The 24,314-nt window shown below is 39.0% G+C and overlaps 1 protein-coding gene and 1 non-coding gene across 3 annotated transcripts in view; both read left to right on the forward strand.

Annotated features, from left to right (window-relative positions):
• Nucleotides 1-24,314, forward strand: part of CDK6 (cyclin dependent kinase 6) — a 256,008-nt gene that overhangs the window by 36,369 nt on the left and 195,325 nt on the right. The gene's annotated exons all lie outside the window — the stretch shown is intronic.
• LOC131511221 (U6 spliceosomal RNA) lies at nt 3,761-3,865 on the forward strand. Its single transcript, XR_009261422.1, has one exon. It is a non-coding gene; the product is annotated as a U6 spliceosomal RNA (small nuclear RNA).

The following is a 24,314-nucleotide window of genomic DNA, read 5'->3' on the forward strand; positions in this document are numbered from 1 at the left end:
GAGATTAAGGCTTGCTGACCTTTGGTTTTAAAATTCTACGTTTTGGTTTATTTTCAAATAGTAAAAAAAGAGATTATTTAGTTATTTATGAGAGAAAATTTGAAGGCATAAATTATACCAGTTTGTTTCTTAGAAACTTCAGAAATATCCTTTCCTACAAAGGCTTACTTCCAGTGTTTAAAGAAAGCAAGGAATTCCTGTTATAAGTAAAAGTTGTCCCCACCTCTAAACAAAATAAAAAGAGTCAAATAAAATTTACAGCTGAAATTAAAATGTCATTGTTAGCCAATTTTGAAAATTCTGCCCATTTTCTTTTCTATGTTTATACTTAAGTATAAAGAAAATATTTTAATAGTACTAATAACGCTGAGTTTTTCACATAATTCATGTTAAGCTAGATGCTTCTAGAAATTTGCTGTTTGTAAAGGTGTAAAACACATTTGAAAGCTTTATTAAAGTTTTTAGTCTACCATTTAGTAAGCTATTGGGCTCTGAATGAAAGGATGAAGCTTTCCTATCTGCTGGATGGAAAATTAAGTGGGACTTTGAAATTTCCTCCTTTTTCCTAACATGGCAATTCATATATTCACAAGATTGGGGATATTATAATATCACAAGTAATGAAGCTTGCTTTAGTGGTGTCTCTATTCTGATGAGACTGGGAGGCTGACTTTGGCATATCCCAGTTCATCCAGGGACCTGTTCTAGAACTTAGGGATTAGTTATTAGGATTGCCTGATTTGAAGATGCTTTTTAGATACACTCGAAGATGCTAAGGGCATCCAGGATCTCATTCCGAGAGTTGATGTTGCCTGCAGGGAATAGCACTATGTGACATGGGATACATTCATAAAACGGTGCCTTAGATGACTTTTCACTTAGTAGAGGCTACCTGAACACCTCCTGAATGCAAGGCACTTACTGTAAGCAGTATGTACAGTGGGGAATCAAAATGTGTATAAATAGTCCCTGTTTTCAGTGAGCTTAGGATATAGTGGGAGGAAAGAGAGAAAGGGCCTATGCAAAATACTATAATTCGAAGAATAAAATAAGGACTATTCAGAGGCACAGATACAATTCTAAGCTACTTCAGAAGAAATGGTTTAACTTGTGGGAGTAGGAAAGTTAGACACCACAGAAGAGGTGAACCGTGAGCAGAATCACACAAGTGGAGATGAAGGAAATACGATGCATGGCAGACGAGTCTGAGGTGTTAAGTTGACCACAGTAAGAGAAGAAAGGAAGTAGTAGAGATATGCACAAGTGGTGGGGTCAGAATAATAAAATAAACCAGGTTGAAATAGAATCTAGAGACAAGCAAACCAGGGAAAGGACCATTTTTGGCGGGGGAGAGAAAAGAATGGTGACCCAAATTGGCATAGTTTCCTTGTAATAAGAGGAGAGGTTAAGTAGGAGAGAATTGAGTGCAAGAATTGGCAGTCTGGGTAGCTGGTTGGTTGTGCAGGCGAACAGGGCCATAGAGTCAGCAAGGTGAACTGGGGTTGTAAGCCTGCGAGAGAAGATGGTGGTGCTACTGTTGGAAATAGAACTTCAGGAGAAGGGGTGGGTTTGATGGGACACTGGTGAGTTCTGTTTTGAACATGTTGAGTTATACGTGCTCTCAGGCAATAGCCAAGAGGGTTATAATTGAAGTACAGGAAATTGCAAGCTCCAGAGAGGAGTCCAGAAAACCTGTGATGGTCTTGAAGGAGACATAGATCTTTTTGAGTCCCAGTTTGGAGTACCATATTGCACATAATATGTGTCCCACCTCAGGGAGTGACTCACAAATGCCCCGTGTGGAAACTGAGCACACTGGGCTTGTGTCATCAGCCAAATGACTTGTTAACACACACACCGGTTTTCAGAAGCACAGGTGGTTCAAATCATGCCTCAGAAACAGTTGCTGTCTGTAGTAGATCCTTACGGTCACTGTCAAATCAGATGCCACATGTTCAGTCAGTGACTGAGCAAGAGCACCCAGATGTTGAAGGAAAAAGTAAGACCGTGAATGGAACCTTGAGGTTACCTGCATTTAGAATTGACGGGGGGAAATGGGTCGGAGAAGAAGGCAGAGACCAGAGAAGTAGAGGTATTCGGGAGAACTCAGGGAAGCCATGGGAGGGGAGAGTTTCCAGGAGAAGGAGGCATTTCATTCAGGTATCCCAGGTGCTGTCAAGAGGTTGAAGAGACTGCATTTAGTAGTGGGAAATTCTCAGTATCCATTTGAGAGACAGATTTGCTGGAAGAGAGAGAGGGGAAGCCAGGTAACAGATAACAAAGGAATGGGAAAGTGTAGCACAGAGAGTAGACTATCATTAAAAAAATTGAGGGGATGGAATGTTGTTGGTAGAATGACAACCAGATTGAAGTAAGAGTGGTTTAACATTTTTGTTGTCATTATACAAAGGAACTATGAATGTGCTCGTAGATGCAAAGGAGAGATTGGAGAAGAATGATAGGGGGTAATAATTGATGATGTGAGGACTTAACAGAGTGTGGAGGGCACATTTGTTGGGGGACATCTCTCCTTGGATAGAAGGATACTTTCCTGTGAAACACAAGGGATGGAAGACCCATGGATGAGGCAAATGGCTTTGATTTTCTTCTGTTACAAGAAAAGACCATATGCAGATAGTAGGGAGAAATTGGGAGTCCTAGGTGAAAGCTGAAGGAAGTATATAGAATTAGGTAGAGAGGGTGGAGGAAGAGCCACGTGTCGAAGACCAGGAAGTGGAGCAATTGTCTGTCCTAAGAGAGACCTGAACAAGTAGAAGAATCTTTTTTTTTTTAAGTTTATTTATTTTGAAAGGGAGAGAGAGCACTAGCAGGGGAAGGGTAGAGAGAGAGAGCGAGAGGGAAAGAACGATCCTAAGCAGGCTCCACACTGACAGTGCAAAGCCCTACACGGGGCTCGAACTTACTGTGAGATCATGACCTGAGCCAAGATCAAGAGTTGGACACTTAATTGAGCCACCCAGACGCCCTCCCCACCTCTTTTTTTTTTTTTTTTAAGTTTATGAACAAGTAGAAGAATCTAAAGTGATCAATACCCTTAGAGTCCCTTAGCCACAGAGAGAGTGTCCCTCATTCATCAATAAATTAAGGCTTTGTAATGTGCTAAAGGCATGCATAAGAAGCCTAATGCTTTAAAAAAATTGTTCTTGTAAATGAAATAAAAATGAAATGACTTATTCTTTTTTTTTTTTTTTTTTTTAATTTTTTTTTTCAACATTTATTTTTGGGACAGAGAGAGACAGAGCATGAACAGGAGAGGGGCAGAAAGAGAGGGAGACACAGAATCGGAAACAGGCTCCAGGCTCTGAGCCATCAGCCCAGAGCCTGACGCGGGGCTCGAACCCACGGACCGCGAGATCGTGACCTGGCTGAAGTCGGACGCCCAACCGACTGCGCCACCCAGGCGCCCCTGAAATGACTTATTCTTAAGAATTTTTATATTAATCATCATCATCTCACAACTAAGATTCTTAAGGATAAGTCATATTCATCATCATCATCATCTCACAACTGACTGAGCCCCTAGTTTTAAAAGCTGTACATATATATACATATATATATATATATATATATACACACACAGAGATAATTTTTTGGCATGTACTTAGAGTAGATTATTTAACTTATGTGTAGACACTTAAAACTTGTTAGGGTGATATATTTTTTAAAAAGTATACATAAAAAATATTTTAAAAACCTCTTTATAAAAGAGCTCTTCCATAGCCAATCCGTCCAAATTTATGCTCACTTGAGTAACGCATACACTAAAATTGGAATGATACAAAGAAGATGGACATGACCACCATGCAAGGATGACACACGAATTCGTGAAGTGTTCCGTATTAAAAAATAATTAATATGCTTAACTGGGCTTAGTAAAAGGTGGGTGAGCCTTCCATAAAACAGTTACTATATGTTGAATTCCTTTTCCATCAAAATGTTAACTTAGAGTTGAAATGCAAAAGGAGATTTGATACAGCATTTTGGCATTTGACATTTTAAAGTAATTTCATTAGATCATCAAGCTGTGAATTATTGAAGACTGTTCTCCTGTAAACAGTTTTTTCCATTATCTTTCTTTGAGTTAGAAAAAAGTTGCATGCCATTTGCCTGGCAGAATGTAAATGTATTAAGTGCTAAAATATACAAAAATTTTGGCATTATGTCTTCTCTGCTTTTTATTAATGAATGCTTTTGTTTAGTCTTACATCAGATGACTAGAACAGATTTGTGTTTTGAATAGTTAAAGCCAGGAACAAAATTCTCTGTAATCGTGTTGACAAAATTCACTTGAAAAGTCGAATCTCACTTGGGATGAGTCATTTTCAATCTTCTTCCTACCCCAGCATGCCCAAGCAAGGAAGTAGACTCATCAGTTACAGTGGTTCCTCAAGACAGTGATTCCAGTCATGTGGGGACAATTTTGCTAACTGCCATATCTCCAGTGTTTGTGCATCGGAAGTGTCCAAGAACCTACTGTTGATTAATTGGCTGATTGTCAGTGGAGGGTAAGGAAGAGGTGTTTGACAAGGTCCGCAGGGGATTCTATATTATTTGGTCCTCATCCTCCAGCATTTCCCACCACATGAGGCAATTCATAACTGAAACAATTCAATCTAAACTAAGGCTAAGAATTAGCCTTCTCAAAAGTACTTTATGTGCTGCCCAAAGAGATGGTTGCTTTAGAGGTTCTTCTAGCAAACCTGTAAATACGTCCTGAGGTATTGTCTTTATTCTAACAGTTTATAAGTTGCATGCATTAGAAGTCAGAATGCAGAAACATTTCTGTTACAGTGTGAAGAAAAAGTATGTCTCAAGGTCAAGGTAACCACTGTTGTCTTTTCAGGAGTCTGTCAGAATGATGGCTGGCTGCCCATAGACAGGGAGCCAATTCTGTGGTGTGGTTGCCATGTTCCAGGATCTGCCTGGCATTAAAGGCTGGAAGCCCAATTTTATTAGTATACCTAGAGGGATTGAGAATCCATGGATGACAGACTCATGCCAACCTCATAAGAAACCGAAGTTTGAACCAAAATGTTAATTTACTCTTTTCCAGTAAAAGCTGTACTTCTCGAGCGTATTCAGATCTGCCAACCAAGGCATTGCCTTCCCTGCATGCTTATCTGTGAGAAAGCCAGATTAGAGTGGGACAGTTTGCACTGTGAGTGTGGAGCCCGTGAAGGGCGTGGGCTGATGATCTTAATGTCTGATGGCCTCAAACCCTGTGCTCAGTGCGTCCATTTTGACTGTAGGGAAGAAATCTGTTTGTCATACAAACTCCCTCCTCACCTGTGACAGGGTTTGAGCCACACTGCCAAATGGGGTCTTTCCAGAGTTTGCTTCTGTAAAGATAAAATCTAGGCTTTTTAAAAAGTACATTCAGTTGTTTACTCTATGCTCTGTTAGTTGCCACCACAGCCCTGTCCCTTAGATTTGAGGTGGTCATAGTCTCTTGCGCCTTTTCTGTTGGCAGTTCACCCTCATCCCTTATGTTTTCATTTTATCCACTGCAGTCTTAGACTTTTTCCTTCATTTTGGTTCAGGGGCTAAAATGGTTTCTGTCCCATGTCCTACTTAACCATCCTTTGTGTCTGTTCATTGAACTAACCTCCCTGACTGAAAACTAACCTCCTACAGATAACTTTTTGGCACATCCTTTAATAGTGGCATTTGAAAAAAGTTTAGTATATAAGTGGAGTATCTTAGAGTTCCCTAGTATTTTATTTACCTCCGTGTTTAACAAATACTAAACTATAAACTGTATGCTTGGATGTTTTAGAATTTTCGCGAATGGTTTTCTTGTGAATATCTAAAGAATAATATATCTATTTGAGGGGAAAATGTTCTACTCTTACCAACTCAGTTTTTCTTTAAGAAACTGATACTCTAATTCTGAAAGGGAAATACATTGTATATCTGAAAAACAAAGAAAAGAGAAGTGAAATATCAAAGAAGGAGGTCGGAAACAATAGAAGTACAATAAATAAACCGTATTTACACATTTAGCCACTTGTCAAGTATAATTATCTCTCAAGTTACTCTGTGAGGGTGATTAGAAAGACTAACCAGAGACAGTATAAACTATCGGGTTTATTGTCATTTTAGCCTGTCAGACCAACTCAGTAAAAACTGCCCTCCTAGAACAACTTGTTAGCTACTCATTTCTCTGTTAAAGGGGGATATGTAGCCACTTTTGCTTCTTGATTTTACTTTGAACAAAGAAGTATAAGCCAAGAGGGCAGTGATTAAATATCTACATGTCTGTAACTTTTTGGAGGTTGTAAGAGTATGTTCGTTCCCGAGGTTCTCTTTTTCAAAACTACTGTTCATTACCCAACAAGATGGGAATATTTGAAGTGATATTCTGTTAAAGCCAGGAAGCAACTAGTCAGTGACATTAGCAGAAATGTGCTTATCAGGCTAATACCGAGATCTAACCTTTGTATATGCTCCTTGCATACACATAATGTAAAAATGTATAAAATTCTGACATTAAGAAAAACTAGTTGCGTTAACGTACCATGGGTAGTTGTGCTTAGAGAATTGGGCGCCATCACAGATGGGCTTATTGGTGTGTCAAGATTGAGGGTTGGAAGAAACAGAGAAGTCAACTGTCTGCTGGAGCACAACTTAATTATCTTCTGTTGCTTTGTTGGGGCTCTGAATCCAGATTGGGGTAGGGCTGATCTAGGATGTGATTGAAGATGTAAAGTTGTTTGTTTCAGGAAGCTCTCTTTTTGTAGTTCCTTGGAAATTTCTCAAAATGTTGGAAGAGTGAACCATGTTGTCATGTTAAAACATTTTGTGACTAGTTTTGGCCTAAGTGTACTTTTGTACTGGCAAGATACATGGGGGATTTAGACTTTACTCTGATAGCTAAATGAACTCAAATATTTGCTGAATGTAAATTGCTTTGATGGCGATTGGATCACACATTCGTAGATTCTGTACTTTGTTTTTCCTTTCATGAGCAAGACCTTCCTTGGAGTTAAGGGTAGAGTTAAGTTAAAGAGTAGCAAATTATTTCCCTCTTTGGAAATAAGCAAAATCACCCTCTGATAATAAAATATTTCTTTAACATGTCAAAATAGTTACCGAGGAAAGAAAGCATGAGTGGGGAAATGGGGATAACTCATTTAGCGGCTTGCTGTTTAGGAAATTAAATATGTTTAATAAAAGTGCAATTGCCTTATACTGTGTGACTTGAAAATAATGAGACAAAGAAAAAAATGAAAAGCACCATACTAGAACTTATATGGCCAAATAAATCTTATCCCACGGGATGCAGTCCGGTTTTCTAGCTCTCCTCTAATTGAGCAAAACATTTTCAGACTCTTTCGGAATTGTCTTGAGAACCGTTTCATGAGCCAAACCCTAAAATCAACATCTTTACTTTATTATCACACCTCTTTTTGGACCCAAAAGAATATTACTCAGCCTGATCCCCCACTTAATTTATCAGAATTGGCTCAGGCTATTTCCAAAAATACAGTGTGCTCTTTTATAGGACAATTGAATATTTGTATTCATTTATTTCTTCATTCGGTGATGGAGGCCTAGTGCCTCCAGTGCATCAAGTATGTTGTGGTAAGACATAGGGGTCTAGCTCTGGGGGCAGCAGGGAGACCAGTGAGGATCACAGAAGATGCACACCCCTGAGCAGTCTTTGCAGATGAGCAGGAGGTCACCAGATGGACAGAGAAGAGAAGAGCTTTCTAGACAGAGGTATCCGCGTGTGTTGAGGCATGGAGCAAACGCCACGCGCATTTCAGGAACTGCACGTGTTTCAGGATGGATAGAATCTACTTAAAAGATGAGAACAGATTGGTAATAAGGGGCGACAGTGTGGGGATCCTAGTAAGCCATGGAATGGAGGATACAGTGGTTAAGAGTGAAGGTTCTCTCTCTCTTTTTTTTAATGTTTATTTATTTTTGAGAGAGACAGAGAGAGTGTGTGTGTATGAGTGGGGAAGGGGCAGAGAGAGAGGGAGACAGAGAATCCAAAGCGTGCTCTGTGCTGACATCAGACAGTGCGATGCCAGGCTCGAACTCATGAACTGCAAGATCATGACCTGAGCTGAAGTCGGGCGCTTAACCAGCTGAGCCACCCAGGCGCCCCAAGAGTGAGGGTTCTCTTGCCTGACTATCTGAGTTCAAATTCTGGCTCCTTCATTTATAAGTGTTGTGACACTGGGTGATCTCCGAATCTTCCAGCCTTAGTTCTTTTCATCTGTAAAAGAGATGATGATGCCTACATTATAGGGTTAAGAGGTTTAAATACATAGATGCAGATAAAGTTCTCAGTATCATGCCTGGCACAGGGTAAGCGCTCAATAAACGTTAGATTTTTGTACTGCTACTTTGTCCTGTTGACAAGAAACAATAATGGAAGTATTTTAAAAAACAAAATATATGTATACTTTATTGCCTTGTGTAGCATTGACCACTCCTCTCTTCTTGAAACAGTCTCTTTCCTTGTTTTTTCTTTTTTTAAAATTTTTTATTTTTTTTATTTTACAGAGAGAGAGAAAGAAAAAGAGCGAGGGGCAGAGCGATAGAGACAATCCCAAGTATGCTCCAAGTTCAGTGTGGAGCCCGATGTGGGGCTCGATCCCATGACCCTGAGATCGTGACCTGAGTCTGACATTCAGCTGACTGAGCCACTCAGGCGCCCCTGCTTTTTCTTTTTCAAATAGCTTTTAGACACATAATTGACATGTCGTAAAGTTTACCCATTTGAAGTGGGTGATTAAAAGATTTTCGTGTATTCGCAGGGTTGTGTAACCATCACCATAATCTAATTTTAGAATGTTTTCATTCCCCCTTATAGAAACTCCACCCCCGTTAGCAGTCAGTCCCCATTTTCCTCCACCCCCTGCTACTTAACTGCTCACCCTAAGCAACCTCCAGTCTACTTTCTGTTTTTATCGATTTGCCGATTCTAGCCATTTCATATGAATGGAATCTATTCAATATGTAGTCTTTTATGACTGGCTTCTTTCACTTAGTGTAATGTTTTCAAGAGTCATCCACATTGTAGCGTGTATCAGACCTTCATTCTTTTTTTGTGGCTGAATGATATGCTACTGTTTCTACATGACATTTTATTCGTTCATCAGCTGGTGGACATTAGGTTGTTTCCACTTGTTGGCTATTATGAATAATGGAGCTGTGAACATTCCTGGTCAAGTTTATGTGTGGACATATGTTTTCGTTTCTCTTAGGTGTATATCAAGAAGTAGAATTGCTGGATCGTACAGTAACTCTATACCTAACAGTTGGAGGAACTACCCAACTGTTTTCCAGAGTGGCCACACCTAATTACATCCCCACCATAACAATATATGAAGGTTCCACTTTTCCTGCATTTTTGCAAATATTTGTTATTTATTACCTTTTTAATTTTAGCAGTCTTGGTGTATATGAAGTGGTATCTCATGGTTTTGCTTTACATTTCTCTTGTGACTAATGATGTGAACATCTCCTGTGTTTATTGGCCCTTATTATATCTTTAGAGAAATGTCTATTCAAATCCTTTGCCTGTTTTTATTTTACTTTATTTACTTTATTTTATTTTATTTTCAGCTTTATTGAGGTGTATTTGACAACCTCTGCCCATTTTTAAGTTAGGTTGTCTTTTTATTATTGATTATTTTATTGTTGATTACTGATTAGTATAATAATATTATTATATATATTTATATATTCTGGCTCCAAGTCTTTTATCAGATATATGATTTAAAGATAGTTTGTCCCATTCTTTGGGTTGTCTTTTCATTTTATTTTTATAAAATTTATTTTACTTATTTTGAGAGAGAGAGAGAGAGAGCACACAAAAGCAGGGGTGTGAGAGAAAGGGAGAGAGGGAGAGAGAATCCCAACCAGGCCCGCACTGCCCACACACAGCTCAATGTGGGGCTCAGACTCATGAACCTCGAGACCATGACCTGAGCTGAAATCAAGAGCTGGAGGCCCAACCGAGGGAGCCACTCAGGTGCCCCTGTCTTTTCATTTTCTTGATTAAGTCCTTCATAGCACAAATGGCTTTAATTTTGATGAATCCAATTTACCTATTTTTTCTTCTATTGTTTGTGCTTTTGGTGTCATATCTAAGGTATCATTGCTCAACCCAAAGTCCTGAAGATATTCTCTTATGTTGTTTTTTTAAAGAGTTTTAGCCCTGCAGTTTGATTTGTGATCCATTTTGAGTTAATTTTTATTTATGTTGTGAGGTAAGGGTCCAACTTCAGTGTTTTGCGTGTCAATATCCGGATATTCTGGCATCATTCATTGAAAAGTCTGTCCTTTCCCCATTGAATGGTCTTGTCAAACTTGTTGACAATCAGTTGAGCATAAATATGAGAGTTAATTTCTGGACCGTCAAGTCTATTCTGTTGATCTGTATATTTATCTTTATGCCAGTACCACACTGTCTTGAGTATTATAGCGTATAGTAAGTTTTAAAATCAAGAAGTCCCCATCTTTTTCTTTTTCACGATTATTTTGGCTGTTTGGGCCGCTTGCATTTCTGTGTGGATTTTGGGATGATTTTGTCAATTTCTGCTAAAAGCCTGGGGTTTTGCTATGGATTGCATTGAAGCTATCGATCAGTTTTGGGAGTACTGCTTCTTAACAGTTTCAAGGCCCTCTCATCTATGAATACAGATGTCTTTCCATTTTTGTAGATCTTCTTTAATATCTTTTAACATTGTTTTGTAGTTTTTAGCGTACAATGAACTTTTTTTCTTAAGTTTGTTCCTAAGTATTTTGTTGTTTTTGATGCTACTGTAAGTGGAACTATTTCCTTAATTCCCTTGTTTTTTGTGATGTAATTTTGTCAGCTGTTTTCTTGCCCATCTGATTCATTCAGGGATGCTGTTCTTGTTGCATGTTATAGCCCCTAAGATTCTGTCTCCTCTTTACGCTGATAATTTTTCAAAATATTACTTGACCTGTGTCCAGAACTCCCAACTATGTGTTTACAGTTGTTCACTGGACATTACCACCTGAGTGTCACAAACATCCAGTTCATCTCTTCTGGAATGAACTCATTAATTACTCCTCATGTCTTCTGTTTTTTTCTTCTACTGTTTGGAAATAATACCACTATCTGTCATGTTGCCTAAACCGTCACTCTGAAAATCATTCTAATCTTCTTCCCTTCTTTCAACTTGAACATCCTGGTTGATCAACAAATCCTTTGGATTCTACTCCTAGATATTACTATGGGAGTATAAATTGGTGCAATCTTCTGTAAAACCGTTTGAATCCAGAGCTTTTTAAAAATATATATTTTTTGATTCAGGAAAATATTTAACTTTTGATTTTTTGCAATGTCACTTACAGGATTTTATCATAGGGTAATGAGCGAACATTATAAGAATAGGGTAATGGTTTAATAAATTATGTAAATTTAGTGCATCTTAAAAATGGTTTTATCATATATGTACACATATATAGAGACTTGTGAAAGCATTTGATACATTGTCAAATTTTTAAATTGTAAAATATTTATGTAAATTATGATCCTCTTTTTGGTTTTTTTTGGTTTTTTTTTTTAAAGAAAGGGAATTTTTATTTTTAACTTCTTAAGAGTGAGAGAGCACGAGCAGAGGAGGAGCAGAGGGAGAGGAAGAGAGAGAATCTTAAGCAGGCTCCATGCTAAGCGCAGAGCCCAACACGGGACTTGATCTAACGACCATAAAATCATGACCTGAGCTGAAGTCAAGAGTTGGACGCTTAAGTGACTGAGCCACCCGGGCACCCCTATGATTCTCTTTTGGTTTAACAAAATAGAAGATAAGTTCCAAGAGACCAGGGATCTTGTCTGATTGACATTGATACCCCCCAAAGAGTGTAGGAGCTCAGTAAATATTTGTTGGTTGTACTGGTCTCTCTCTTTACTGTTCCACTTGCTTTAATATATCTGTATTTCTTACCTAGGCTCTTGCAAACACTTTGAACTTGGTTTCCTCACCTCCAGTTTTATTCCCCTACAGTCCAACCTCTCTTCTGCAGTCAGAATGGTATTTCCAGGTGGTAAATCTGGCCATAGCCTCGCCTACTGGGTCATCATTTGATTCTTCCCAGTGCTCATCAGATAATTTACAGACTTCTTAGCCTGGATTAACAACCCCTCTGTAATTTCACTTCTGTGTACTTTTCCAGCTCTTCTCTTGCCATTTTCCAAGATAATCATCAAGTCATGCCAAACTATCCACAGTTCCCCAAATATGAATTTTCCTGCATACCTACATACCTTTGGACATGCTGTTCCTTCTGCCCGGACCATGCCAAACTTCCTTGGTTTATCTGGCAAATTCCAAATCATCCTTAGAGATTCTGCTCCCCAGCCACTTACCCTCTAGGCACATTTGAGTGCCTCTTCTACAGGGTTTCCATAATTCTGGAACTCTTTTTTTTTTTAATTTTATTTTATTCGTTTTCTTTATTTTTGACAGGCAGAGAGAGACAGAGTGCATGTGGGGGAGGGGCAGAGAGAGAGGAGACTCAGAATTGGAAGCAGGCTCCAGGCTCTGAGCTGTCAGCACAGAGCCCGATGTGGGGCCCAAACTCACAAACCATGAGATCATGACCTGAGCCAAAGTCGGACGCTCAACCAACTGAGCCACCCAGGCGGCCCCATAATTCTGGAACTCTTTTATAACCCTTAATATATATGAGATAGACATCTCTTTAGGGCTAGAGAGTTAGTGAGGGCAGGGACTATATTCTCCTCTGCCTTCAACTCATCATCTTACTGCTGAACGGACTTCTGCTATATCTCCATTTCAGGGCTTCCCAGCTTTGGTCTGAGGCCTGGTACTAATTTACTATCATCTGTGATAAAATTAGAAAAATAAGGGCCCTGTGGTAAATTTTTCAGAAAGCGAAATCTGTTTACATTTTGGGTGTTAAAATGTGCTTTTTCTAATGAAATGATGTTGATAGTGGATGGTAGGGTATATTTAGGTCTTTAGTTGACAACATTCTGTCAGAGCCCAAAATTTGTTGGAAATTTTACAGTTCCCTGAAAACCAAAGGTCTGGGAACACTGCTGTATCTCATGGGGTGGCACCAAGTCCCCAAAGTCAAAAGCCTATGAGTCATCCTTGGCTTCTCCTCCTTCCTCATCCTTCCACCCCCGCCACATTCAGACACTTAGCAAGTCCTGCCAATTCAACCTCCTAAATATTTCTGGAATCTGTACTCTCCTCTCCGTCCTTGCTGCCAATTCCTTAGGACAGGCCCTCTTTATTTTCCCTGTACAACTGCAGCAGTCTCCTGACTGGTGTTCTTGCCACTGTTCCCCTCTTCTCCATGCTCATCAGAATGAGCTACTTAAAAATCAAAAGTAGATATCCATTTACTATGGGATTAGATTTCCTTATGGCATACAAGATTTTCCTCCAGTGGGATTTCTTGCTGTCCTTTGTTCATACTTTCTCCTGGTTTTGAATGCCCTTTCTTTACCACATTCTTGGGTAACTCCTGTCTAAGTTGAATTGTCACTTCCTCCACAAACCCTTTCCTACAAGTCTGAGTTAGGTGCCCCTCTTTATTGCTCTTAAAGTCCCTTGTATGTATCTCTACCTCAGCATTTCCAGATTAGTTGATATTCATCTTTTTATATCTGCATTCCCGCTAGACTCTGAACAGCTTAAAAAAATGTATTTTATCCCTAGATCTTTCTATACCTAGCACCCAGTACAAAGCTAGAAAATAACAAATATTGAATGAATGTTTGTTGGCTGCATGCATTTGTTTGGTATTATGATCATATGTACACTGTGAAAGGTTTATTGGCCAGAGTGAGGGCTGAGTACAAGAAATCTCTATGAGGCAGAGAACAGGATCCCTCCATAGACATTTAGGCAAGAGTGATGAGTACTTGAACTCAGGAAGTAGCAGTGGATAGAGAAGTATTTAGGTGGTGCAGTTGCTGGTTGATTAAATGTAAAGGGTCAGGAAAGAACCTAAAATTACTTGAAGGTTTCTGGGATTAGGAAATTGGTTGGATGGTGGTGTGATTCACCAAGCGGGGTGAGCCCTGTTCTAGACACTTTGAAATCGAGATGTTCAGAATATTGGTTGAAGTTGTCCAAAAGGTGACTGGGTATGGGGTTTGGGGAGAGAACTCTTTTGGAGAGATAGATTGTAGATTCTGCAGCCTTTCTTTAGAGTTATATGAAGTCTTTTTTAAAATTTTTTTAAAAATGTTTATTTTTGAGACAGAAAGAGCATGAGCGGGGGAGGGGCAGAGAGAGAGGGAGACACAGAATCCAAAGCAGCTCCAGGCTCTGAGTTGTCAGCACAGAGCCTGACGCGGGGCTCGAACTCACAGACCGTGAGATCATGACCTGAGCCGAAGTCAGACGCTCAACCGACTGAGCCACTCAGGCGCCCCAAGAGTTATATGAAGTCTTGACCATGAAGGAGATAATTATCATTTGTTGTTGCACAGGTGGTTGGTGGTACATTGGGTAGGAAGAGACAAGATCATGAGATTCTAGATACTGAAGGTACAGATCAAAGAGGAGAAAAAAAGCATATGAAGGTTCTAATTGAAATCCTGGTTGTTTCTTACAGTTCTATCACTCTGGACAAAATTACTGTTTATCTCAGCTTCTTCGTCTGTAAAATGAGAATAATAGTACCCACTTAATAGAGATATTGAAAGAATTCAGTGAGTTTGCATGTGTAAAGTCCCACGCTTTACTCTAGGGGCTCATAAATGATAGGTCAGAGAGGGGATTCAAGAAAATATTTCTCAGATCATGAAGATAGTTTGAAAACAAAGCATTTCTTAGTGGTGACATTGGGAATTACAATTAACATCTTAAACTTGAAACAGTCTAGTTTGAAATAGTACTAACTTAGCTTTTATAGTATTGAAAGCTTTTTTCCTGTGCAGCTCTATCCCCTTTTATGCTATGATTGTTATGCACTTCATCTTTATATATTGTATGGCCATTATCATAGATTTATAATTGTTGCCATATGCATTTGTCTTTTCAATCATATTAGGAAAAAAAAAGTTCAAACCAAACTACAATATTACTGGTTTTCTTTATGTTTATGTGTGTAGTTAATTACCCTTGCAAGTGTTCTTATTTGATTCATGTGGCTTTGAGTTACTCTCTTGTGCCCTTTCATTTCAACCTGATGGACTCCCTGTAGCATTTCTTCTAGGGCAGGTCTCCTGGCCACATACTCCTGCAGCTTTTGTTTATCTGAGCATGCCTGGCGTTTACCTTCATCTTTGAAGCATAGTTTCTCTGGATATAGATTTCTCGTTTAACAGTTTTTTCTTTCAGCACTTTACATTTGTCATCCACTGCCTTCTGCCCTCCAGTGTTTGGATGAGACATGGGGTATTAATCCTACTGAGTTTCCTTTGTAGGTGGTGAGTAGCTTATCTCTTGCTGCTTTCCAAATTCTTTTTTATTAAGTTTATTTATTTATTTTGAGAGATAGTAAGTATGTGCACAAGCGGGAGAGGGGCAGAGCAGAGAGACAGAATCCCAAGCAGTCTCCATGCCATTAGCACAGAGCCTGATGCGGTGCTTGAACTCAAGAACTGTGAGATCATGACCTGAGCCTAGACCAAGAGTTGAACACTGAACCACTTAACCGACTGTGCCACCCAGGCGCCGCAAAACTTTAGTTTTTAAAAGTAGTGTGAGGGCTTGAGATGGGTAGGAATCAGGTATCGAAAATATTCACTTATGTGGAACACCCAGTTGCCTGATAGAATCGCATTATGAGTTGTTCTTACGGTTCTTTGCAAAAGAAAAATTCTTCTTTGGGGGACATGTAGTTGCAGCTACACTTCCACATTCTTATCTCCTTTAGTCGTTTTTTTTTTAAATTTTTTTGAACATTTATTTATTTTTTGAGAGACAGAGAGAGACAGAGCATGAGCAGGGGAGGGGCAGAGAGAGAGGGAGACACAGAATCTGAAACAGGCTCCAGGCTCTGAGCTGTCCGCACAGAGCCCGACGCAGGGCTGGAACCCACAAACCATGAGATCATGACCTGAGCCCAAGTCTGACGCTCAACTGACGGAGCCACCCAGGCGCCCGTATTTTTTTTTAAGCTTTTTTTGTTGTTTATTTGTTTTGAGAGAGACAGAGAGAGTGCAAGTGGGGAGGGGAGAAAGAGAGAGAGAGTGAGAATCCCAAGCAGGCTGCATGCAGTCAGTGCGTATACTCTTTTGAAACCTGCATTTTCTTTCATTAATATATTATGAATGTCTTGCTTTCAGTGCCATGAAATATTCATCTTATTATGTGAAATATTCCTAGAACAAAGATCAAACTCTAAAACAAAACTATGTAGGCATACTACATCATAACTTAGTATTCTACATTTTTACATGTGAACAAAACAGCCTAATTTCAAATTTTTTTTTTTTTAATGTTTTTATTCATTTTTGAGACAGAGAGAGACAGAGCATGAATGGGGGAGGGTCAGAGAGAGGGAGACACAGAATCTGAAACAGGCTCCGGGCTCTGAGCTGTCAGCACAGGGGCCCGATGCGGGGCTCGAACTCACGGACCGCGAGATCGTGACCTGAGCCGAAGTCGGCGCTCAACCGACTGAGCCACCCAGGCACCCCTAAAACAGCCTAATTTCAGATGCCTGAGTTTGGCAGTTGATAGAGATAACAGTTCTTTCAACTTTTCCAACTATGTTCTGTTTTTCTTATCTTTTAATATAGTTTCCTGATGGTGTTCTTAAAATATATTTATAGAACCTTTCTGAATTCTTAACACAGTAGTTCTTGGAAATTTTGCTTGAATAGATCTAATTTTAAAAGGTAAGATGTTAGATGTTAATTTTTATAATGACTTTTAAAAAACATGTGTTCGTTATTGTGGTTGCTTATACTTTATTATATTAGAAAGGGCACAGAATTCTTGTTCATGAGACCCAGGTATCTTATTTCTTTAGTTAGTTTTGCCATTCTGCATTCTGTTGACCTGTGTCTCCTTATCTATAAGATAAAAGTACAAAGCCAGATAATCTCTAAAGCTCCCCATACTTTCAAAATTCCATAATTCTACCTTGTCTTGTATGGCAAACATTAAAGTAACTTGAAGAATTCGTGAGCTGTCATTGTTTCTCTTATATTTCATGGTAATTCTGTTATTTTTGACCTGACAATTAGCCAGGCATCAGAAAGGTAATTTTATTTTTCCCACATTCTTTACGGAGTTACTCCATATTGGAGAAAGATTAAAATCACATACCTTCAGTGAAGCAGTAATGCATACACATTTTTTTTTCCTACAACAAATTTAAGACCGTAAGTTGTTAACATATTTAATTTTTAAAACTGCGGTTTCAGGATTGAGGATTGGGATTTTCTCAGTAACTCAGGAGCAGATTGAAGAAAAGTATATGAGTGATGGAAGGAAGAAAACTTAAATGAGAAAAGAAGATTTTATAGTTCTTGTTTTTGAAATGGGGATTTTTTTTTCTTATTAAAAACTGTTTAAGTTCTCATTATAGAAAGTCTAGGTAGGCAAATAACAGAAAAAGCAATTCTGTAATCTTATCACCAAGAGATAACACTGTTAGCATCTTGATTCATCTTTTTTTTTTTTTTTTTTTTAATGTTTTTTATTTATTTTTGGGACAGACAGAGACAGAGCATGAACGGGGGAGGGGCAGAGAGAGAGGGAGACACAGAATCGGAAACAGGCTCCAGGCTCCGAGCCATCAGCCCAGAGCCCGACGCGGGGCTCGAACTCACGGACCGCGAGATCGTGACCCGGCTGAAGTCGGACGCTTAACCGACTGCGCCACCCAGGCGCCCCTCATCTTTTTTATTTTATTTTGAGAGATTGAGAGAGAGGGAATCCCAAGCAGGCTCCGCACTGTCATTACGGAGCTGGATGTGAGGCTTAAACTCACGAACCAGGAGATCATGACCTGAGCCAAAATCAAGAGTTAGACGCTTAACCGACTGAGCCTCCCAGGTGCCATTCTTGGTTTATCTTTATACCATTTTGTTAATATATATGGAATCACGCTGTACATACTCTTTTGAAACGTGCATTTTCTTTTAATAATATATTATGAATGCCTTTCCATGTTCAGTAAATATGAATTTGAATCCTCTATCAATTTGTGTATCTGTCTCTCCAGAAAGGTTTTTTTTTTTTAATTTGTTTGTTTGTTTTACCAATTTGTACTCCCACAATGATGTGGGTCCATTTCACAAACACTCAGAGACGCTATGCCATTTTATCTTACAAAAATTTGTTACCCAATTTGAGGGGCTTAAACAGTGTTATCGCTAATGTTTTCATTTATGTTTCTTTAAGTTATTACCATAGTTTAACATTTTCTCATATGTTTACAGTCATTTATGTTTCCTTAAAAGGAACTAACTTCAGTAGTTGTTTTATTAGATAAGAACCTAATCCTAAGTACCTGAATTAGTGCTGGGATAAATTTACGCACCTCATAAGGATGTGATTATGAAAGATTTTTGGCTTACGGTGTAGGTAAAGTTTGGTTAGTTTTCTTCTAAGACCCAGCAGACAGTCTTCAGCACAGACAGCTGCCTAGTTTTGGCTGATTCGTCGTTTTTCCTCAAGAGAGGCCCAAAGCTGGAGAACAGGGCTTTTACAGGTCAGAAATGGAGACAGAACTGAATGTTGAAAGTTTTCCAGAATCCAGCACTCTTTCTGACTCAAGCCAGAGCTGTTGACTTTGCTCTCAAAAATATCATTTAACTCTTATATTTTTGAGATCAGAATATCTTTTTCAAGCCCTGTGGGGTGAACTGAAGTGTGTCATTTTTCTAACTAGTTAAGGGGAAGACGTAAGGGGGCCTAGGGAGGATCAGTAGTCTTCAGCTTTATTTTTTCTATGAATTTTCTGAACATTTTTTTTTTCAGCCCAGCATGTAAAGCATATATTGCTATATCCAAGTTTACCAAAGACATTTGTGGATTGGCATTACCACAGCTCCTGCCAGCCAGTGTGTCTCCTTTGCCATGGAGAGGTCTCTGACCCAAATGCTGCCCTACATACAGAGGCAGGATTGGTTAGGAAATCAGACTCTGGAAGCAGATAGCCTGACTTCGGATCCTGTCTCCACCACTTACTGTAGTGTGCTTTAGGCAAAATACTAAACCTCTCTCTGGCTATTTCTTTTCTCCTTTTGTTTTTAAGCAATTTTATTGAGATATACTTTACATACCATCAAATTTATCTGTATAAACAATTCGGTGGTTTTTAGTGTATTTACTGAGTTGTGCAACCATCACCATGATCTAATTTTAGACCATTTTATCACCTTAAAAAGAAACCCAGTACCCATTAGTGGTCATTTTCTATTCCTTTCCACCTCTCCCTGACCTACCAATTTCCAGCCCCAGGCAGCCACTAATCTACTTGCTGTCCCTATGGATCTGCCTACTCCAAGATTTATCCATATCACACCATGTATCTCTACTTCATTCCTTTTTATTATCAAATAATATTCCATTACATGGATATACCACATTCTGTTTATCCATTCATTAGTTGATGGACACTTCCATTGTTTCTACTTTAGCTATTATGAATGATTCTGCCGTGAACATTTGTTTATATACATCTGTTTCTTTATTCATAAAATGAGCACCATTTCATAGAGTTGTTGTGAAGACTAAAGAATTCTAAATACGTAGAATTACACAGTAGATAGGGAGCAAACTAACAGTGTTAAGGAATAAATGCAACTTATTAGTGTGTGTCCTCATTTACCACCAGTTACAAGATGTGGCTTACTCAGAGTGCCATGCTTTATTTCCTAGTGATGTCTCTGAGGATCCCCTCTTTTCTTTTTGCTGCTGACTTTTCCCTGAGTTACAATTCTGAAAACTTTAGTTCATTCAGTGAACATTATTAAACACCTGCTGTGTGTTAGATGCGGTACTGGGTACCATTCTGGGTGTCGTGGAGAATTAAAAGAACAGGATAAACACAAGTGTGGAGAGGCACACAGTTTAAGCCTGTTTTTAGTTTGTAGTCTGCAACCTCTGACCTCCCAGTAGGGTTTAAGACTTGGGGGCCCCTGAACCCCACCTTCACACCAAATGCCACAGTTTTTGAGGTCTCTTAATCCATTCTCTCTTGTCAGGACCTTATTTTGACCAGCATATCTATCTATGTATGTCAGGTGGCTGATTGAAGCCAAGTGGTACGTAAGAAAAAGGCTAAAAGTGAGGTAATTGAGTCTTGGGGGAGACCTCAACAGGTAAAAGTGTAGGATCTCATTCCTGCGCTATAGCTGGGGTTGCTGAATGGGGTTTGTTCTAATCAATATGTAGTAGTCCCTGATTTTCTCAATTTGCAGGTTTCTTCTTTCTATGGAGTTGACTTTACGGTTTTTTGAACTTACAAAACAACTATTTTGTATTGGAACTGGACTCAGCAGAAGTATCAGCTCAGTATTGTCTAGATACCCCTGTTTTCTCTCTCTTGATTCTGGGTAGATTGACTCGCATGGTGACTTAAAATACACTTATCGAATATTTGCCTCTGCTACCATTCTCTGCCCTCTAAGAGAACAGATATGTTTTTATGATTTCCTCATTTGTTTTAGCGCTAAAGTAGCGTTTCCTTTTTCCCATAATAGCATATAGTTGGCATAACAGAGTGATGCTGCTACCTCATTCTCTCTGCCTTTCATTGAGACAAAATGCATTAACAGTTTAAAGAACTGTTGGGTAAGAAGTGCTTGCTGTAGGACTGACTGTGAAAGAAGTTTAAATTCTATTGTTTAATGTCCATTTCAGGAATTCATCTTGAATATGAACACAGTAGTACACAGGCACCCCATATTCCCATTAGGACATCCAGAAAGCTTATTTGGGGCCTAGCTAATAGTATACCAACTTTGTGCTGTCATGTGCTATCATATGGTAGTAGTGTGTTTCCATATATACAGGTTTTACTGTTTGCTCTGTTTTAAATATTTACTGTAGTGCAAGTCATATCTTGTAAACTTGACCAATTTGGGGGATTCCCATTTAGCTTGTAAAACATTTTCTGATTAATGCATGCAAAGATACTAACTCATAGATCCAGATGGCCACACATATATAGATAGACGCTGAAACCAGATTAGTAGAAACTCTGAGGATGAACAGGAAGATGATGAACCACAAAACTTTCTTATGAACACACTTTATGCTGTAAAGAATCAAGTGATTTCATAAATAAAAGAGGTTGACTTTGCATTCACTTGTCAGGTTATGGTAGCTTTAAACTTAACAACATGAACACAAAGAGATTTCCCTGCTTTAGAGTTACAATTTGACATTTCAGTTGACCCTTGAATAACACGGGTTTGAATGCGCACACCCACTTGTATGCAGATTTTTTTTCTGATATAGTACTGTAAATGTATCTTCTCTTCCTTATGATTTTTTAAATTACATTTTCTTTAGCTTACTTTATTTTAAAAATACAGTATGTAATACATATAACATAGAAAATATGTGTTAATCAGCTGTTTGTGTTCTCAGTGAGGCCTCCGGTGAACAGTAGACTATTGGAAGTTAAGTTTTGGGGGAATCAAAAGTTACACATGGATTTTTGACTGCAGGGAGGTCAGCACCCCTAAAAACTCTGCACTGTGCAAGGGTCCCCTTTACTGTGCATGTCCCCTTTTCAGCAATAGGTGGTGGGGTTGCTTAATTGAGGGTTCCAGGAGAACATATCTCTGAGCATTGGATTTAGCCTTTAAATTAAACTTTGTGTTATTTTTAAATACTTCTCCTTGCCTCCTCATTTCCTCTTACCCCACTGAGTCCTTTCCTGTTCTAGGTTACATATTCCTATTTGCGATGAACTTATCCCTGTGTCTTCTGCCTTTCTCTGCTTTTTCTCCACAAAATGTTTCTGTAGTCAGACCAGGAGCCTCAAATGGGAATCCTGAAAGGAAGTCGCATGGTTCCTTGGGAGAGATGAACTAGTCTGTTCTGGGGCTGCCCAGTGCAGCTCAGTGGACATGCTCATGGAGGGACCATTTAAGGTAAATTTTCTCCCAGCAAGTCAGGACTGGTGCAGTCACCTAGAGGAAACTACTGTTGTTTATATGCTTGACCTTAATTCATTTTGTCTAATATATAAGACATATTTGAGGTCAGATGTTGATGTTTCAGAATCATTTAACCCTTCTAAGATATGTATAAATGTCTTAAGGCTGCTTCTGTTTTCTGTTGTTGTTGTGTTTTTTTGTTTGTTTGTTTTTGCTAGTAATAAAAGCCCAACCCAATGTTACTAACATAACTAATAAATCCAAGGGTATATCAGGCACAGGTCGGGGCAGTACTTAACCAAAGTCTCTTGTCTGTCATTTCTCTGCTCTGGCTCTTTTCCCTGCTGGCTGCATCCTATGGTATGCTCACTAAAGTGGTGGCAATGACAGCCATCAGCAGCTGCGGGCTTATATGTTGCCGGTTTGGTAATCTCAGATAAAGAGAGTTCTGCCCTCCCAGAAGTTACAGTTAAAGTCCTGGGACTGATTCACACGGTCCTGTCCATCCCTGAATCAATCATTATCACTCTCTTTGTCCAGGGTAGGTTTACATGCCATGCTGCGCTCATGCCCCCAAAACCATATTGCCTGAGTAGGAGTGGTTCCTCAAGAAAATGAGGATATGGTTTATAGAAGAGGTAATAGGTGTTGGAAAGGCAGACATCACAGATGTCTACTGTAATAGCACGTAGAAAGAATTTGCTTTGATGTGATATATAAAGTTTCATGTTATATTTATAGAATTTATTTGGAATTAATACACAGCCATACGTCATTACTTATGATTTTATATATCAGTCTTCTCTCCCCTGGCTAGATAGTAAGGCTCTTACAGTACCCATCTTAGATGTTTTGTAGTCTCTAAAACTTAGTACCGCACCTGCACGTGGTAGGTACTCAAATGTTTATGGATGCTGCTGAAATGGCAAGCTCCTTCTGGAAGCATGCTGATTATTGTTGGTGGCAAATACCTCTGGAGTTACACCATTCAGTGTTGGTTTAGAACAAGTGCACACACAGTCCATATTTAATGAGCAAAAGGAGAACACCCTGGCAAGGATCCAGTAGTGTAGGGCAAGTGGGATGCGTGAACATAAATTGGGTCCATGCAAGAAGCTATAGGCACAGAGTGTGCTTCATGGACAATAGAGAAAAGGAGATAAAAAAGAATACTTCTCAATTTCAGAGACTGGCTGTAGTTCAAAAAAATTTTGTTTAGGGCCCTTAGGCAGCTGTGCCAGACATCTCTCAGCTCTTGAACTATTTGATGTCCAAACATTCAAGAGTATGAAAAAAAAAGTGACAGGAAAAAAAAAATCCTCCTAGAACTTCCTGTGACAGGTCAAAGTTTAATCACAGCAAATAATGCAGATTTCCCTTTTATTATAACCACAACAGAAAGGCAGGGCTTGTGTTTACAAAGCATGTTGTTTGGGAGACCTTTGTAAATTGTAATCTTTGGAAATCCCAAACCTATTGGATGTAATCCCATCCATTAGATGAAGGCAACTTGCCTATGCAGTAGATCCAGAATAGCAAGTTAAATGGAAAACATGAACAGGAAGCGGTCATTAAGAATTACAATGGGTAGGATGCAGAGTTAATTCACGGAGATATTTTGTTATGAGATAATTACATCACTAGGACAGCTGGAAGGCTGAGAGCTGTGCTGGGACCGCAGTGCTTGCTCTCTGCCCTGCAGCTGAGGGGTCAGGACAATAGAGACTGGGAGAGAACTTACTTTATGGGATAGTTAGGGGCTTTGGCTGACTTAATTGTAAAATGGTAATGACCTATCTGCCTTTTTTGGATTGCCTTTTGCATAGCTAAACTGGATTCCAAAATTTAGTAAATGCCGAGAACCACTTTTCACTTCTACGTTTTGAATATTCGCTTGGATCACATTAAGCACAGCTCTAATGGATACATATTGAATGGTAGTTTTCATTTCCTCTAAAAGTCATCTGAGATATTTTGCTCATATTCAGCACAGTGTGAATATATTTCTCTTATGGAACTAGAACATGTAATAGTTGAAATGGTATTTTTGTCAGTTTACTGAATAGCAAAAAAAAAAAAAAAGTTCTAGAAAGTCTTAAGATGTTGGTCAACACAAGAAATCATACAGTTGAAGTTATTTTCCAGTGTTTATGTTCAAATGTTCAGACCTGTCTGGCTCTTTTGTTTTGCAAGTGTAGGGGTTATAGGCAGCCCGGCCACATTCCTCATTGATTTATATAAATATATT

Source organism: Neofelis nebulosa, chromosome 4, assembly GCF_028018385.1.
Source record: "Neofelis nebulosa isolate mNeoNeb1 chromosome 4, mNeoNeb1.pri, whole genome shotgun sequence".
Classification (NCBI taxonomy): Eukaryota; Metazoa; Chordata; class Mammalia; order Carnivora; family Felidae; genus Neofelis; species Neofelis nebulosa.